This window comes from Marmota flaviventris, chromosome 10 (genome assembly GCF_047511675.1).
Source record: "Marmota flaviventris isolate mMarFla1 chromosome 10, mMarFla1.hap1, whole genome shotgun sequence".
Classification (NCBI taxonomy): domain Eukaryota; kingdom Metazoa; phylum Chordata; class Mammalia; order Rodentia; family Sciuridae; genus Marmota; species Marmota flaviventris.
Window position 1 is genome coordinate 68,352,192 of NC_092507.1, and position 17,247 is coordinate 68,369,438.

The following is a 17,247-nucleotide window of genomic DNA, read 5'->3' on the forward strand; positions in this document are numbered from 1 at the left end:
ACTCTTAATAGTGAACTGCCAGAGTGTTCAGATCTTTGTGTGGAAGTGAAGGCTGTCATAAAGGATTACTGTTAGCCTCTTTTTTATTTTTTTTAAATACATGAATACTTGTTAGCAAAGGATAATTCAAATATAATTCAGTTATGATACTTACTTTTTAATATGTCTCTAAATATGGTACTTTGTAAATGTGCTTTGACAGTGAAGAAGTAATTCTGACTGAAATGTAGAAAGCTCATTTTACTTGAACATCATAAATGATGGATGAGGGCTGGGATTATAGCTCATTGGTAGAGTACTTGCCTAACACATGTGAGGCACTGGGTTCGATCCTCAGCACCACATAAAAATAATAAAAAAAAAAGGTATTGTGTTCATCTACTTTAAAAAATATTTTTTTTAAAAATGATGGATCAGTATATGGCTAAGAATTAGAGAAAATGGAGTAGCTTTTATAAGGTATCTATCACTGGCCTAGCTAAGGTAGTAAAAACAGTTTTAAAAGTTAATTTTTTTCCATATGAGGTGAGAATTGATAAAATTTGCTCTGTATATTAGTTGGTGAAATTTTTTGAAAACTTGCGTAGCATATTCTATGAATTTTATTAAAATCTTTGAATATAGAATGAGGTCAGTTATGATAATTATTGTTTCTTAGTTTTGTCTCTCTCATTGTAAAAATACCTAACTCTAAAAATAGAAAGATCAAAAGTAGCAAAATTGATGAAATAAATTTCAGTTTTATTTTAGTTAAGCTTTAATAAAGTGTTAAGATTTACTATTCATATTCTTTCTGATGGTTGCATATTAAGATGAGAAAAAAGTTTACAAAGACTCTAGGTAGAAAGATGAAATAGTAATAAATTATTTTGTGAATTACTGCTTAGCTCAAGATTTGTATGTGACATTAAGGAGGTTTTATCCTCAGAATGTGTAAAAAGACTCCTAAGTGACAAAATTTGATTCATTTTGGATGGATGCTCTCCAGCACGCCCTCCTCAATTCATCTGTGGCACTGAAAACTTGCCATTCCAGTCCTGCTGCACTCCCATCTTTGGAAGCAACTTTAATTGTATGACATTGTCATGATGTAGCATTAAGCCCTCCCAAAGATCACAGGTCAAGCTGAAAATTAAAGGTGAAGCTTGGTTTATAGCATCCATTACACCATTTAGAGCATTGGGTGAAATATTGATTAAACATTTTAATAACTTTTAGACTGGCTTAATTTATAAATTATGTTAAAGTTTATTACAGGCAAAATCAACATAGGATGGAATTATGTTTTTTTTTGATCTTGGAGTTCCCCACTTTTTTTAATGAAATTAGTCATAAATTAAATTCCTAATGAGGTTTGAAACCAAGAAAAAGCTAGAGGATCATATCCTCAAGTTTCCCAAGATGTTTCTGCACTTGCTGTCTTCCTGATAGGAATCACCTCATTATAAGACAGCAGAGGAGCTAAATCTTACTTTTTATTATTATTCACTTGTTAATAGTGTTTGTGATTAAGTCTTTTATACTAGTGTTCTGTAAATTTAACTAAACAGGGATTTATCGGAAAGTTATATGCTTTCATGAACAGAAATCTTGTGCATGGTGTGTGTTTTTCTTTTTTCTTTTCTTTCTTTTTATTAAGTCTTGATTTGCTTGTGTTACCAAAAGAAAAGAAAAATAGCGGGGTTGCCTGTGTCTTAAACTCCTAATTCTATAGGCTGTACACTCTTTCTCCCCCAAATCCCTGCAGCAAGTGACCTTGTCAAACAGAAGTGTGGAATAATGGGAAGCAGCCCAGGGAAGGTGGCTCATTTACAAGCAGCTGTTTGCTACTGTCAGAACAAAGGCAAATCAGAGTTGCATTAAAGGGATATGACAAGCAGAGTGAACAACTGCTGGCCCACTTCCCTAATAATACTTATCTTTTAGTGATTCGTTGAAACACTTACTGGTAAGAAAGTAGTTATTCATAACGACCTGGGGTGAAAATGCACATGAAAATAAAAATCCATGCCTACCATTTAACCAAATACAGAATTATGAAGTAAAATTTGATGAAAGCATCTTGAGACTGCTTTTGAGTGACAGAAACATTTTGGGTATGTTATGTTCCATCAGACATTTAATTCCATTGTTATGTAGGATTTGAATTGTGACATATTTGAATCTATTTAATATTTCATCATGTTGTAACTGGATTCTTGTTGTCATTTTATAAATTTGGAACAACACTGAAGTAATTGAGTGCAGCACCCTACTTACATGCCCACGATGGAATAAAAAAAGAGCTGCCTTTTATCTGCAGCCTCAAAATAGTCCTCTTGGTATTTTGGAGAGTGGCTTAGGATTTGCTCTGTGACTTTTGATGTGCTCTGAAGTGGAGAGCAGCACTGTGTCTGGCATTTGCATTTTGGTAATATTGCTTTTTAAATGTTCTGGAGAGGTACATGTTCTTCCACCCTGCCCTTCTAATGCATCGTAAGCAATATGTCCTTCACTGGAACTTTTCCCTCCATAAATCAATTATGCATTTGCTATAGTTCCATTTTTTTTAAACTGCAGAAGGAGAATACTGTATATCAAGTGCTCGTGAAACAAGTCTTTTGAGTAAGAATCAGACCTTGAGAATTTTATCAATTTTTTAAATGTCTTTCAATGATAGTAAAGATAATTTAAAAAGTAGACATTTCAAAAAAGTTTGCATATCTGAGTTAATTTTTGGCATATTTTTTAAAAAGCTAAATTGTCAATATTTTCTACATATGACTTTATGATATAAGTGCAGTAAAAAAAAAATGTAGACATTTAAAAGCCTCGTTAGATACAGGACTAAGATTGGTTTAAATGTATAATTTGAATGTGTTTCTGAGGGTTTTTTTTTTAATACATTTTTTTACCATAATTTTGTATATGTTCTGTTAATGAAAAAAATTTTTAAGGATCCCAACATTTTTCCTTAGGTCGTCTACATATTCATTATTTTGTAATCTGTACATATTTCATTTTCCTCAAATTCTTAATGATACAAAAGTGGACAGTATATGCTTTTTATACTCATAAAGCTATTCTGTAAAATTGCTTTTATGCATTGATTCTATTAGACTTTTGATCACTAAAGAAATCCCTGATTTATAGTTAACATAAAATGTATTAACTGGTAGTTACCTAGTTGTCTGTAAGTACTTGTTAAATGCTTGTTTAGCTTGAATGACTAAGTTAAAGACTGTAGACTGTCTTTCTCACTGAGGATTAAATCCAGGGTTTTTGCACATGCTAGGAAAGTTCTTTGTCACTGAACTACATCCCCAGCATAGCTCTCTTTCTTTATTTAAGGAGTCAGATTTACAGTAGTTCATAAATTAATGTTTTGTTCAGGAAAATAGTGAATTGATGACAGAATCAGGATAACTCGCATCTCAGAGTGAGAGAAAGATTATTAAAACTTTTCGACTTTGTTTTTATATAGTGGGATCTGCTTGTGCAAGCTCACAGCTTCAGTAACCTTCAGCCATGGTTTGCAAGCTGTGGACTGGGGTGGGATGTGTATCTTGGTCTTCCTATGGAGAAGAGTTGAAAGTTGGTCAATTCCTTTTTTTGACTCAGGATTAGAGAAATACTCTTCTTACTTAACCACTCTGCTGAGTTTCTCATCCTAAAATATTGAGATTTAATTCCTATTTCTGCCTCCCTAGCCATCTTTTTCAACAGTTTGTTTGTTTGTTTGTTTTGAGAGTGCCAATGAAGTAGCAATGTCTTTTTTTTGGACAGATATTCTCACTTTAAGGTGATAAAAAACAGGATATTTCTCAGGATTGATGTTTCAACTGAAAAATATTTACCTTTATCTCTGTACATCAAAATTTATTGCTGCAATTGGTATGACTAAAGTGATATAATGTAGTGCTTAATAACAAAATTAGAAGCCAGATTGATTCAGTGTAAATCATACCTCTCCTGTTCATGACCTTGGGCCACTTAACATCTCTCTGCCTTATTTCACATATCTTTAAAATGATGATTGAAGTGTGACTGTTATGTATGAAGGTTAAAGGAATTACTGTTTGTAAGGTGCTGAAAACAGTGCCTGATATATAGTAGATACTCTGTGTTAAATATTGAAAGGATACAATAAATTATCTCAGTATTTTTGAGTTATATAGATACTATAGATTGACACATATCCCTAGTTTGACCTACACGAATGTGAAATACTGAAGTATTTAGCATGCATCACATTTATTTTTTAGAGCAATGTTTTACTGAAACTTTCAATCTAGAAAGTACAGGAAAATATGTGGAGTTTTTTTTTGTTTGCATGCGTTAAGTCTCTCATCTCATGTGTAAAAAATAGTTGCAATTTTCTGGGGCGTGGGGTTAGGGATAGATCTTAGGATTTTTTTTTTTCCTCCTGGCATTTATTGGTAGTTACATGGATAAATTGCCCTTAGAAGTTACTGAATGTGGCTTATCTATTTAAGAGCAATTAAAACCATTTAAAACATTTACCAGATGTGTTATTCACATGAGTCATGCTTGACACAGACATGTTAATCTTGTTCAAAGGGAAGAAAAAAATCTGTATGAATCATGTTTACGTATTTTAAAAAAACTGACTAGGAATGTTTATTATAAAAATCTAGGAGCTGGGATTGCAGCTCAGTGGTAGAGCACATGCTTAGCATGTGTGAGGAGCTGGGTTCGATTCTGAGCACTGAATATTAATAAATAAAATAAAGGTCCATCAACAACTAAAAAAATTTAAAAGTCTATAATCTTGTTTATTACATTAGAACTTTATATAGTTTTAAGGAACATTTACTGTTCTTATTCCTAAAAGTTGTACTACAATTTGGTGGAAGTTTCATTATCATCGGATCGGCTTTCAGGAGATTCAGAGAAGCCGTACTTCACAAATAAATAAATCTTTTATGTTCAAAGCCAATCACTCAGGTTCAAGAAGACTGTTGTTGGGGCCTGCCTTGTTTTCCTCCCACAACATAACCAACATGGTGGACTTCCTCATTATGTGCACAGCTTATTTACCTGCTATAGCATCTACATTATATGTATATAGAAATTACCATGATAAAGTTTAAATATCTATGTTACTTGATTTGACATTCTTCAGATTTATTTGTAAATAAAGAGGTACATCAACTCATAGAATATTGATGGCATATAGTTTTGGAAAATGTTCTAAAAGTACGGGCAAGAAGCCAGACATGGTAGCACAAGCCTTTAATCCCAGAGACTCCGGAGACTTGTGGCAAGTTCAAAGTCAGCTTGGGCAATTTAGAAAGATCCTGTTTCAAAATAAAAAATAAAGAGGGCTGGGGATGTGGCTCAGTGGTAGAATGGTAGAGTACCATGTGTTCAATTCCTATTACCACAGGGAAAAAAAGAAGAAAAGGAAAAGGAAAAAGAAATAATTGTTTCAACCTATGAAATTTAACTTATTCTCCTTATGTTTTCTAAATTACATGTTTGGAAGATATTCATTTTGGGGATATAGCTATGTATGAATAAATGTTAAAGAAATTACACGAGAAGGATTGAGATATGATTTTTGTATGCTTTGTAACATTTTGACCTTAGTGTATAAATTAGATTTCTGAGATTTATTTATTCTATCAATTAAATTATGGATTTAAAAATTACTATAGTTTGACATTGAAAGAAAAAAATTTTTTCTTTGTACCCAGAATTGAAACAAGGGATAGTTTACCACAGAGCCACATGCCCAGCCCTTTTTATTTTATTTTTTATTTTGAGACAGGGTCTTTATAAATTGCTTAGTGCCTCGCCAAGTTGCTGAGGCTTTGAATTTGAGAACCTCCTGCCCCAGCCTCCCGAGTCGCTGGGATTGCAGGCATGCACCCCAGTACCTGGTGTAAAAAGTTATTTTACACAGCACTGAGTCAAACTGTTGGTTTCATTTACCCACCCTGATTTCTTTCATTTATGGTTCCCTTTGTAGAGTAAAGGAGAACATGTATGCCTTACTTTGTTGGAATAATACTGACATACTAGCAGATGGTCACCTTCCAACTGGTTTGTCTTCAAAAAATAAATTAGAATATTAAAAGTGCCAGAGAGATATAGGCCCTTTTAAATTAACAGGTCATTCTTTCCAACTATAAAGTAACTCAGTGTCACTTAAAAGGCCATCTGTGCTTAACGTGCTGTCCTACTGTGTTGCCTTTTTCAGAGAGACCATTTCAGTATACTTTTGGATCCCCAGTTGGAATGCTTTCTAGCAGATTACTTGCCTCAGATACTTCATTTGTCAGGGGAGTTTGCTTTCAAGTAGTTGGACTTTATGTGTCTTCCTGATAGTAAAAGAAAGGAAAGAGCCCTCTCTGTATAGAAATTAGATTGTCAGTTTTAAATTCTTTCCTGAGATTGTGTTTTCAAGAAAGCAATTTTAAGGGATGGAGTTGGGGCTCAGTGGTAGAGCACTTGCTAGTATGTTTGAGGTACTGGGTTGGATTCTTAGCACCACATGTAAATAAATGAATAAAATAAACATCCATCAACAACTAAATATATACATATACCTATGTACATTAAAAAGAAAAGAAAGCAATTTGAAGATATCTTTTTGTCTCACCCTCTCAAATCCCGACGTAAACCAGTATGGTGGCATCCTTGAGTTTTATACATTCTGGGGGTATTTCTCAACCTAACCGCCCTCCCCCCCCCCCACACCATTTCTTGTATTTTTATTTGTAATGCTCATATTGCATAGTATGGGATGAATAGGTTTATATGCTGAAATGTGAAATTATATAGTTATGACATCATATGGGTATTGGTGGATCTGGGAGTCAAAATAATGATTGGCAGAACTGTGTGTGTGTGTGTGTGTGTGTGTGTGTGTGCATATATTTGTGTATATGTAGTCTTGGTAAGGCATTAATTCCTGAGTACTATAAATATTAATCCTATGTAAATATTTAAAAAAAATTAGTCCAATCATTTTTATTTTCAAGTTGTTACAAATAGTACTTAAAAAAAGAAAAAGAAATTGGCTTTTGAGATTGTTCCCTGCTGGCAGTTGTCCTCTCTGTTCCCTGCTTATTCTCTGAGGTTAAGAAGAACTCAACTCCTTCAAAACATCTTCTGTACCTTAATTTATTTGGACATGGTTTATAGAAAGCATGATTTTCTACTGTTTAAGAGGGAAAAAAAAATACTGAGATCTCCCCTCCTTCTAAACAACTTCTGTAACAGCTTCCATTTTCATTAGTCTTTCTTTACTTCTAAACCTACTCCACTTACAGTTGCTACCATATAATTGAATATTTACTTACATATGCTCCTTGTGTGGACTGGGGTTTCTTTGCCCCCTGTCCCCACCCAGTGGGCTTTAAACCGCAGTCTGCCTCAGTCCTTCCTGAATCTGCCTCAGTGTGTAAGGCACCTAAATGTTGCTCAGTGGACCCTGTGTCAATTCATTAACCCCACATCTTTTCCTCATTAGCCGTTTTCTTTCACTGAAGGTAAAAATTGCTGGAAATAACTCTCCTCTTCCTTCTTTTTATCTGACCTCCCCACCCTTTCAGTACTCCAAAATGTATTACAAAAGCCTTAAGGTTTTGTAAAATTCGTACAGTTTGTTTCCTGATTTTAGTTTTCTGAGGAAAAACATGAAGACAGAAATGATGATTCACAATATATTGTTCTAACTTGAAATGCAAAAATTAGTTGCACATTCAAAATGCAACTTGGTGCAAAAAACAAAAACAAAAAAAACTCCAAAAAACACTTTTTGGTTATTTTCACCAATCCTTGTAGTATTGTAATTTAGAATTTTCTGCTATAAATGGGAGACAATGCTTTCATGCAGATCTAGTGAATGTTTTTGTTTATGCCAAATGCACTACTACTAATAAAAATATCTCATATAGTTCACACTTTGTGTGGTTCATCAGAGTAAAGGTTAATGGATTAAAATAAACCTTTTTGGGAGGAGAGGTAGGAGTTGTACCAGGAATTCAAGGGCATTCAACCACTGAGCCACAGCCTCAACCCTATTTTGTATTTTATTTAGAGATAGGGTCTCACTAAGTTGCTTATCACCTGGCTTTTGCTGAGGCTGGCTTTGCACTCCCAATCCTCCTGCCTCAGCCTCCTGAGCTGCTGGGATTACAGGCGTGTGCTTTAAACAGTAGAAAATCGTATATTCTACAAACCACGTTAAAAAAAAAAAATCCCTGTTTATGTGGATAATGATGCAGTCAATGTGAAAGCAGTTTGAGAAATTAGAAACATTTAAATATATATATGTTAACATTTTGGTCCAGAAGATTTCCTTGAGGGAAGGGCTGAATGCCTTTTATTATCTGTGACATTTTCCAAACTGAAAGATACTACGTCTTTGTTCATTGTTTATAAGATGCTATACAACCCACTCATCTAATTCTAGTGGATAATCGAGACCTAACATATTCATTGTAGGTAATGAATGCAGTTCTCTTGGGTGCACCCATATAATCCAATCCAATAATAGCTTTGGAAAAATAGGCCCTCACCTCAATTTATGTGGGACTTTTCTCTCTTGTGGAATCCTAGCTGAGGAAGGCACAAAACAACCTGTTACAATCTTCATTAGAACAAAGTCTTACATCCCCAAAAGTTATGTTTGAAGACATTTCTCCTAGATTGGTCTTCTTTGGCCCAGTTAGTTAGTGGTTAAGAATGTATCGAGTATACAATGTAGTCCAAATCTGGTTGGCTCTATTTGTTTTCCAAAGTTTTAAATGTAGCCATGTTTTATTGACAGCATTTTTCCTACTTAATTATGTCTTTTGTTGACAGCTCAAACTGTCTCTATTTACTCTTATTTAGAATGCAGCTGGCAACAGCAGTTGGTTTGTGAAACCAAAGCACATAATTAACTTCCCCATTTAAGGTATGGTTTGTTTCAATGGGAGAGAAGGGCTTTTACAGAGTATATTGCTTTAGTCTAAGAAGTGATACAGTATATTTTCAGTGTGATACATTTTATATGTGAGAATTTTAAAGAATAAGAGAACATGTATAACATTCTAACACTATTTGAATACTACTTGAAGTACTATAAAAATACCTTAGTTTTGTTTTTAAAAGCTACTCTTTAAACCAAGAAAATCAGATGTCAATATTCAGTGTAAATGTCTAGTTAACACAGACCAGTTGTGATCATGTTCCACTCACTTCACCTGTGTGCATAATAATACTTTTCTTTGTAGATTTTTTGAAGCAGTGTTAAGTTCCTTCCTATCACTCCTATTTTCAAGATACTTTGTAGTTACTAATTCTAAAAGAAAATAAATGAATCAACCTATTAAGTAAAGTAAAAAACGGGAAGTTCATATTTAAGCAATAACTTTCATACTACAAGATTTCTTATATCCTGATCACCTTCACCCAGTAGGTCTCAGAAAGCTATCCAGAGTGCTCACCTCGTGCTGCACCTATTCTTGGTGTTAGGCAGCTCAATATTATTATTTTTCTACTTTTAACAATCCATCTGACTTCCCATGATTATTACTCTATCTTCTTTTATGACTTACTAACTAGCATTCCCTTTTCTTCCTTACCTGCTTTTTAAGAGCTAAGTGCATGGTATTTTTGAGATCAGAACTGTAGCCTTAACAGTGACACACTATACATATTAAAAGGAGAGTCTTTGGTTGCCACTGTTTTAGATTAATAAGAAATTTTTCTGTTTCCAGTTGAAACTGCTTTTTTTTCATTTTCCATTCCATAAGAGTAACCCTGTGTAGGTGAATGATTTTTTAAAGACTCTTAACACTTTCTCCCCTGGAATTATATGTTAACAGAATATGGTTTTCTAAAAGATACTGTTACATTTTCTTACTAAAGTCTTATCACATTTTCTGACTTGCTAATCCTAAGTCATAACAGTTTTTTTCCTAGTATTTTATTTTGGAATTGAAAATTTAAAAAATTGCTAATTATGTTAAAAACAGGACTCTTGAATGCTTTCTTGAATGAACACAGCTAAGCACCATGTATGCATTCTTTCATATAGCATTCAGAAACTCTTATGACATACTGTTATTATCTATATAGATGGGGAAACAAACTTACAAATATGCTAGATAAGTGAACAGCTCTAGAGAAACCTGGATTGTATGTGGTTCCACATTGAGCCTAAGTAAATAAAACAAAAAGAATGAATGCATTGCGTGAAGGCCATTGTTCTGATGAAGATAATTTGGGTTTTTAGTATAGATTCATAGAATTAAAAATATATATTGTTTATAGTGCTCATATTATTTAGAAGTTGTAATGAGGAGAACATCAGAATTGAGTGATCTAAAAGAGTTTTAAAAATTGATAGCAAATGAACTAACCGAGTAATTTTGAAAATGAATAGGATTATATTGAAAAGCAGATATCTTTAATGGAGAATCAAGTCAAGGAAATAAAAGCAATAGAGAACAGTAGAAGCAGTATATGGAATTAATGACTTAAAATTGTCAATTTATTTCACAATTTTAGTTTACAATAGTGATTTTTCTAAAAATGCCCCCCTACCCCCAAAGGAAATATGGAGGGGAAACAAGAAAAACTAATGAGCTGGTAAAATGTATTCAGCACTGGTTTTACTTTTATAATGCTTGATTTATAAATATTAAATGTAATGTTTTAATGTAGATATTTGTGTTTATTTTAAACATGGTTCTTTCAAACCTGATGTTTCATTTGTATTTGCAGAGTAATTAAAAAATATGATACTAACTTTTAAGACATTAGTGATTAATGGTTCACAAACAAGTCTTCTGATAATAAATTAGTAAATTAGTAAAAACTTCCTGTAAACACAGCTGCAAAGACCTGCCAGGGTTTCTTGCTTCCATTTTTTTTTTTTTTCCCAATGGCTTGATAGGAATATACTGCTGCTTTCTGGCTAATTACTGCCTCCAGTTAGAAAAGCAAAGGCCTTGAATTCAGCATTTGTACGGTCGCATGGCCCTGTTCAGTCAAGCTCAATGCAAGTTACATGATTGCCTGAGAGGAATAGAAAAGCTCCTTTCTCAGTCTCTGACCAGAATGTATGATAAGGCTTGATGTCAAAAAGGGCAAGTTGGGGATAACAGCAATTATGGCAGAGGCAAAGTAGTTTCCTTGACAACCAGATTGAAGATTCATTGTGATTTATTATTTACTACTTCAAAACCTCATTCTCTGATTTAATTAAGGACTGGGGTCTCCATAAAATTTATTTTTTTTCCCCAAAATTGTGTGCCCTGTTACAATTGTAAAGCTGTGCACTGAAGAACTGGGGTTGCGGCTCAGTGATAGAGCACTTGCCTGGCATGTGTGAGGCCCCTGGGTTCGATCCTCAGCACCACATATAAATAAACAAATAAAGTGAAAAATCCATCGGCAACTAACAAATATTTAAAAAAAATAAAAAGTCGTATACTGAAACAACCACAAACTGATGGTATTCTAAAACAAGGACAACTTAGGCCGAGCCTGTAGTTTCATGAAAATTTAGACAGGTCACTTAGGTAACAGTTAACTGAAAATTATATGGATCTTATATTGAGTGATGTTGTTAATCAATAATTACTAATAATTTAATAAAAAACACCCTTTGGTGATCATGAAAGCAGGGTGGTTGCAACAAGTGAATTTTACCTTTTTGTTGTTGTTGTTGTTGAAAGCAACTTTAAATAGTTTGTGCTGATTTGTATTTCAGTGTATCATTATAGTTGTAAAATACCAGTGTGTTCTTTCTTTGCAACTACCTACATAATTACATACCTTTTATATTGCCCAAATTATAGTCTTTTAAATTTGATTGTAATCAGATAATTTTTTGCCAGAAAGCGAAAGTTCAGCTTCTTAGAGCAAGTTAGCCACCAGATAATTTTGTATTTTCTATATTTTCTCTTCCCAAATATTCCTCAGATGCTTCTTATTACCTTTGCAGTTGAAACTTTGTATGGACTACTTATTCAGCATTAATTTATAGTCAAATGTGATAAGATTTTTAGCATGTGGTTTTTATTTAAACAAAAAGCCTTCCAAATAAAATAATTTTAAACCTTTATTGAATTTCTATTCAAAATGAAGTATTTGCATGTACTCTTTTTAATTAAAATAGTGTCTGCTTAGCTCGTTTACATTCTTTCTGTCAGAATTTCTGCCTGAGGATTCCATATATAATTAATGTAAGAAAAACAAGAGGATAATCCCTTGGTAGCAAACTGGTAATGGATTAAAGGACCAGAGCTCTGAAATTCCAGGAATGTGACACATTTTCTCAGAAAGATGCACTTAGGCCTGCTGTCTAGAAATATTAAGTGCCCCCTAGTGTAATTAGCTAAAGACAGACATTCTGAATATATTTTGTTGTGTGTTTAATATGGATTATGGTAAGTAAATTTATGACTGATAATAAAGATGATTTGGGGAAGAATTATTACTTTGCCCAAAAGAGAGGTTTGAACATCATGAAATCTTTGGATTTCTTACTGAACCAATTAATAGGATGTACAAAATGTGTATTGAGAATGTGCAGATCAGCTTCTAAGGCAGTATGACCGGTGTCTTATAATAACACTATCTAGTTTAGGAACATTGGGAACCACAGCTCTTATATTCCTATTTCTTAATTTAAAGCTTTGGAGTAGGTGAGTGCTTTCAAATGATTCATTCTGATTGTCAGGCTCAGAAAATGCTTTATATTTTCTTCTTGAAAGATGAGTATGATTTTGTTCATTTGTGGTAGAGAATACAGGGAATAAACTGGAGAGTGTGGGGCCTTGCATGCCATCTTTAGGCATTGGGCATTTATCTTGAAGACCAGAGGGAACAGTCAAACCCCTTAGGCCTGCAGGGCATAGATCTGCTTTTAGCAAGGTATGGGTCATCGGGTGGTTGTTGAACTAAAGTAGAGAAAAACTCAAGGTATAGAGACAGGGGGAGTTAAAAAAGAGAATTTCAAAAGGGTCACCTGTGAAATAATGATAGTGGTGGCTAAGTGAGTAAGAATTGCCTCTTTTGATAAAAGTAAGATAAACGCATGTTTAAAATAGTAGAGTTACATTGAATTTCACAGCACATTGTCTCATTTAAATATTTTGGAGATACTGGAACAGCTTCCTACACTTTTGCAAAGTACTCAGTAAGTATATGTGAAATATTGAATGATTGAAATGAAACAAACATACTGGAATTTTCCTTGTTGATGAAACAGCATTTTGTTAGAAAAAAAAACATTTTGACTGAATACTTTCAACATAGGCATTTCATATATTGTAGTTCTTTTAAAAATTTAATGAAAGTTCTTAGAATTAAATAATGGTAACAGGTTAGAAAATCATCTCAATGTGATCTTTCCTTGTTTAAGTTTTGATCAGAACCTTACCTGTACAGATTATGTATTTGTGATAATGGGGAATTTAAAACGTCACCTTTTCTGACATCCTTCATCTAGATACTTTTCTATCTTTTGTTCCTCTTATGTTTCGTCTATCTTTCTCTCTGTGTATGATGTACTTGCATTTCTTACTTTTAAGACTGAGGTGCTTAAAAGTAGAAATTGCAAAATTCATTTCAGTAGATTGAGCCCTACCAAGAACATGATGAGTACTCAATGAATGTTTCAGTAATGAACAAGTGAGCTAAAAACCTAAAATATCCAACAGAAGTATGGCTGGATAGGAAATTGAGTTTCAAAGATTATAAATGGAGTTCTCTCAAGGAATTAGACTTAAAATTTGATCTAATTTACATGTGTACATATTACAGGTTGTTGTTTGTTAATATGTTAGATGTTTGTGACTGTGAACATGATAGAAACTATCTCTGTTGTCATTCATATCTTCTTCTGGATCTTTAGCTGAAAGTATATAAGTATAGTATGATGGTCATTGGGAAGATAGCACAAAGAAATTTCTAATTATACCTTAGAAAATAGTGCAGTTTCTTATTAAAGATGATTAAATAATTTCCTATCCTGAAGCCATTGACATAAAATTTCTGACTCTATAATACCTCCTATTTTTGCACAATAGCATTCAGATGAGTCTGGAAAAGTGAGTGGGAAGAATATTGAGATACAGCAGATATACTCAATAATATAGGAAAGTGGTAGTGAAGTAGATCTCTTTCTTTCCATTTTCCACAGAGGGCATACCCAAACAAAATCCTGGTATTTGTTACAAAGTAATGTGTAGGCAAGCACATTTCCTCAAGAGCAATAGAGTTTCAGTAAGTTGATTAGTTTATTCAACAAAGTGATTTTGTGCTAGACACTGTAAAAGTGAAGGTGACCAAGACAATAGACTAAGAGAACATTTTAGTTTATTTACTTTGAATTCTGCAAAGGTTTTACAGTCTTTGATTGTTTGGTGTGGTTAATAAAAATCCTGACAACTGAATGCTCAAAGAAATGGAATATTTTTACATATAATGATCTTTCCATCATTAAAATGTTTGTTACTAGCTTTAGATAGCTTTGAAATTTTGCCTATCTGATTTCCAAATATATTCTCCCCTGGCATAATACACAAAAGTGTTACTAGGACAGGGAGATATAAATAAAAACCTATAATTCTTTTTCTGTTTTTGGGGGTGGGGGGCGGTGTTTCTGGGGACTGAATCCAGAGTTTTCTATCACTAAGTTATACCCTCAGCCTATTCATTCATTCATTCATTCATTCATTTATTTAATTTTGAGTCAGTCTTGATAAATTGCACAGGCTGACCTTGAACTTGTGATCTTCCTGCCTCAACCTCAAGATGGGATTACAAGCATGTGGTACCTCAACTGGCTAAAAACCTATGATTTTACAAAATAGTTTTGTAGCGTGTAGAAAATTTATTTCAAATAACCATTGTATTCTTTTATTGTGTTTAATGTATATAATTTAAATGCCCAGAAAAAGTTTTTATTGATTCCTGAGGATTGCAGTGATACCCATGATAAAACAAGCTCACTGTGCTAAGTGAAGTAGCATGGAAGTCAAACTAGCATCTACTGATAGGACTTAGGAAGGTAGGATGCACAGTGAGAAGAGTATTTAAGCCATCTTTCAGATTCCTTTTGTGGCATATGACTATAGTGAAATCTCCTTAGCACCCATTTTCTGAGCTATAAATTTAATGGCACATATATAGTAAGTGCATGCCACAGCCAGGCACTGTACTAGATGCTTGGGATTATAATTATGAATAAATAGCCATCATGCAGGTGAGGGATGTTTTGTATTGATTAAAAGGGAAATCACATAGATATGTAACTTTGAAGCCTCGTGGTAAATGTAAGGAATCCCCATGAAAGCATTGCCAGAATTAGATACAGTTGTGGAGAAGAGGTGGGATAGTATGTGTATGCAGTCACAGAACACTCTTCAGGGAGGTTTTTTTTTATGTTTCTGTTCTTAAAATGGAAGGAATAAGAATTCACCAACAACAGGGATATTGCATAGTCTACCCCCTACCCCCTGTCATTATAGAATTAATTGAGTTAACATGCACTGAGTCTAGAATCTTCTAAAGTCCTTACAAGTGATGTTCTGTTTTCGTGACCTATCTATCAGTGTGCTTTGTTCCTTTCAAGAAAGTATAGGAAAGAGGGATGGGGAAAATGGAGATTAGTATAATTCTAATTACCTTTATTTATGATTTTATTATCTGTACATTATTTAGATATATGAGTTATTCAATTATATCTAGTAAATAATTTACCAATTAGATTGTTTCCTTGGCTTACTATAGGTGGAATCCAGAAAACTCTCTTCTCTCTCTCTCTCTCTCTCTCTCTCTCTTTCCTCTCTCTCCTCTCTCTCTCTTTGATACCTGGCATTGAATCTAGGGGCGCTTAACCACTGCGTCACACCCCTAGCCCTTTTTATTTTGAGACAAGGTCTCACTAAGTTGCTGCGGCTAGTTTTGAACATGTGATCTTCATGCCTCAACCTCCTGAGTCTCTAGAATTTCAGGTATGTGCCACCATGCCAGGCTGGAAGCTTGAACTTTTATCAATTATACCAATGGAGCTGCAGTAACCAGGTTTTGAGTTACCACTCTGTGCACACAAAATTAAGCATTTAACAGTTGTCATGCACTGTTTTGAGTACTTCACATGTGACTTATTTAATCTTCACAAAACCCAATGCAATGTAGGACCCACCTATTATTATTTCCATTTTACTGATAGGGAAAATGAAATACAGTTTGGTCTCGTAAGAAGGTACATTCAACAAGTAAACAGAGGAGTCTAGTTCAAACCCAGTCTGTTTCAGAGAGTGTACATCTGAGTATAGCATATGAATAAAAATTCTTAGAAATAAGCTTTCTTGTCACAGAAGACCTAAGACTTTCAAGGTATTTGTGCTGCAAGCAAATAGGTTGTAAAGCACATGAAAGAAAGCCAGCAAACTAGCTAGCCCGTGGAATGTAAGTGGATACTTTTCTACAAGTTAATTTAGCTGAGAAGCTTATAGAATACTGTTTCAAAGCAGAACAGACAGTAGAAGTCAGAAGTCCACATCACTGGGGAGAGCGAGACAGCATTTTGCTAAAGGGCAGGAAGGGTTCTTTCTTTGCCATCTTGGGCATCCTGAGGAATAAAGATGTACTGACTCTACTCTTTGCCTTTTGAGTTAAGTGTGGTGCTCAGGGTTGTGCATGTGGGTCACCTCAGACTCTGTCCTTAATGCTTCTCTCCTTTCACAGTAGATAACTTCTCTTTGAAAAACATGGCATTTATTACTCTGATTTTGGAGGTCCTATACACATAATTTGTATAACTGCAAAGCTTATCATCCTATCACTTAATTAAGTGTTTTGATGGTTTCATGATAGAGGAGGAAGCGCTTGAGCCCTAAAGGAGAGGGTGAGCTAAAATCTGAGCATATAGGATGAAATTGCAACTAGGGGGAAAAAATGATATGAAGAACATTATAGAGGCAGTCATGCATATCCAGATTTTAAATAGTGAGTAAATTAAGACTCAAGTCTATATAGTGTAAACAGATTAACTTTGTCATTTAAGTAAGTTACGTGTAATCAATAAATTATTGGATTTTCTATAATAGTGTCCTGGCACAAGTAGCATTTGCTTCTGTCTTTTATATGAGTAACTTATTTCCAGAAAAATAGTTCATTCATCTGCCTTTCAACATGTAAAATTTTACAAAACAGCAAAGTGCCAGCTATGGGATGTACTGGGAAGAAACCTAGACTAAGTTGAGGACATTTGGAACAAACTGCAAGGAG

The 17,247-nt window shown here is 33.9% G+C and overlaps 1 protein-coding gene across 12 annotated transcripts in view; it reads left to right on the forward strand.

Moving 5' to 3' along the window:
* Nucleotides 1-17,247, forward strand: part of Adgrl2 (adhesion G protein-coupled receptor L2) — a 192,818-nt gene that overhangs the window by 69,397 nt on the left and 106,174 nt on the right. The window lies entirely within an intron of this gene.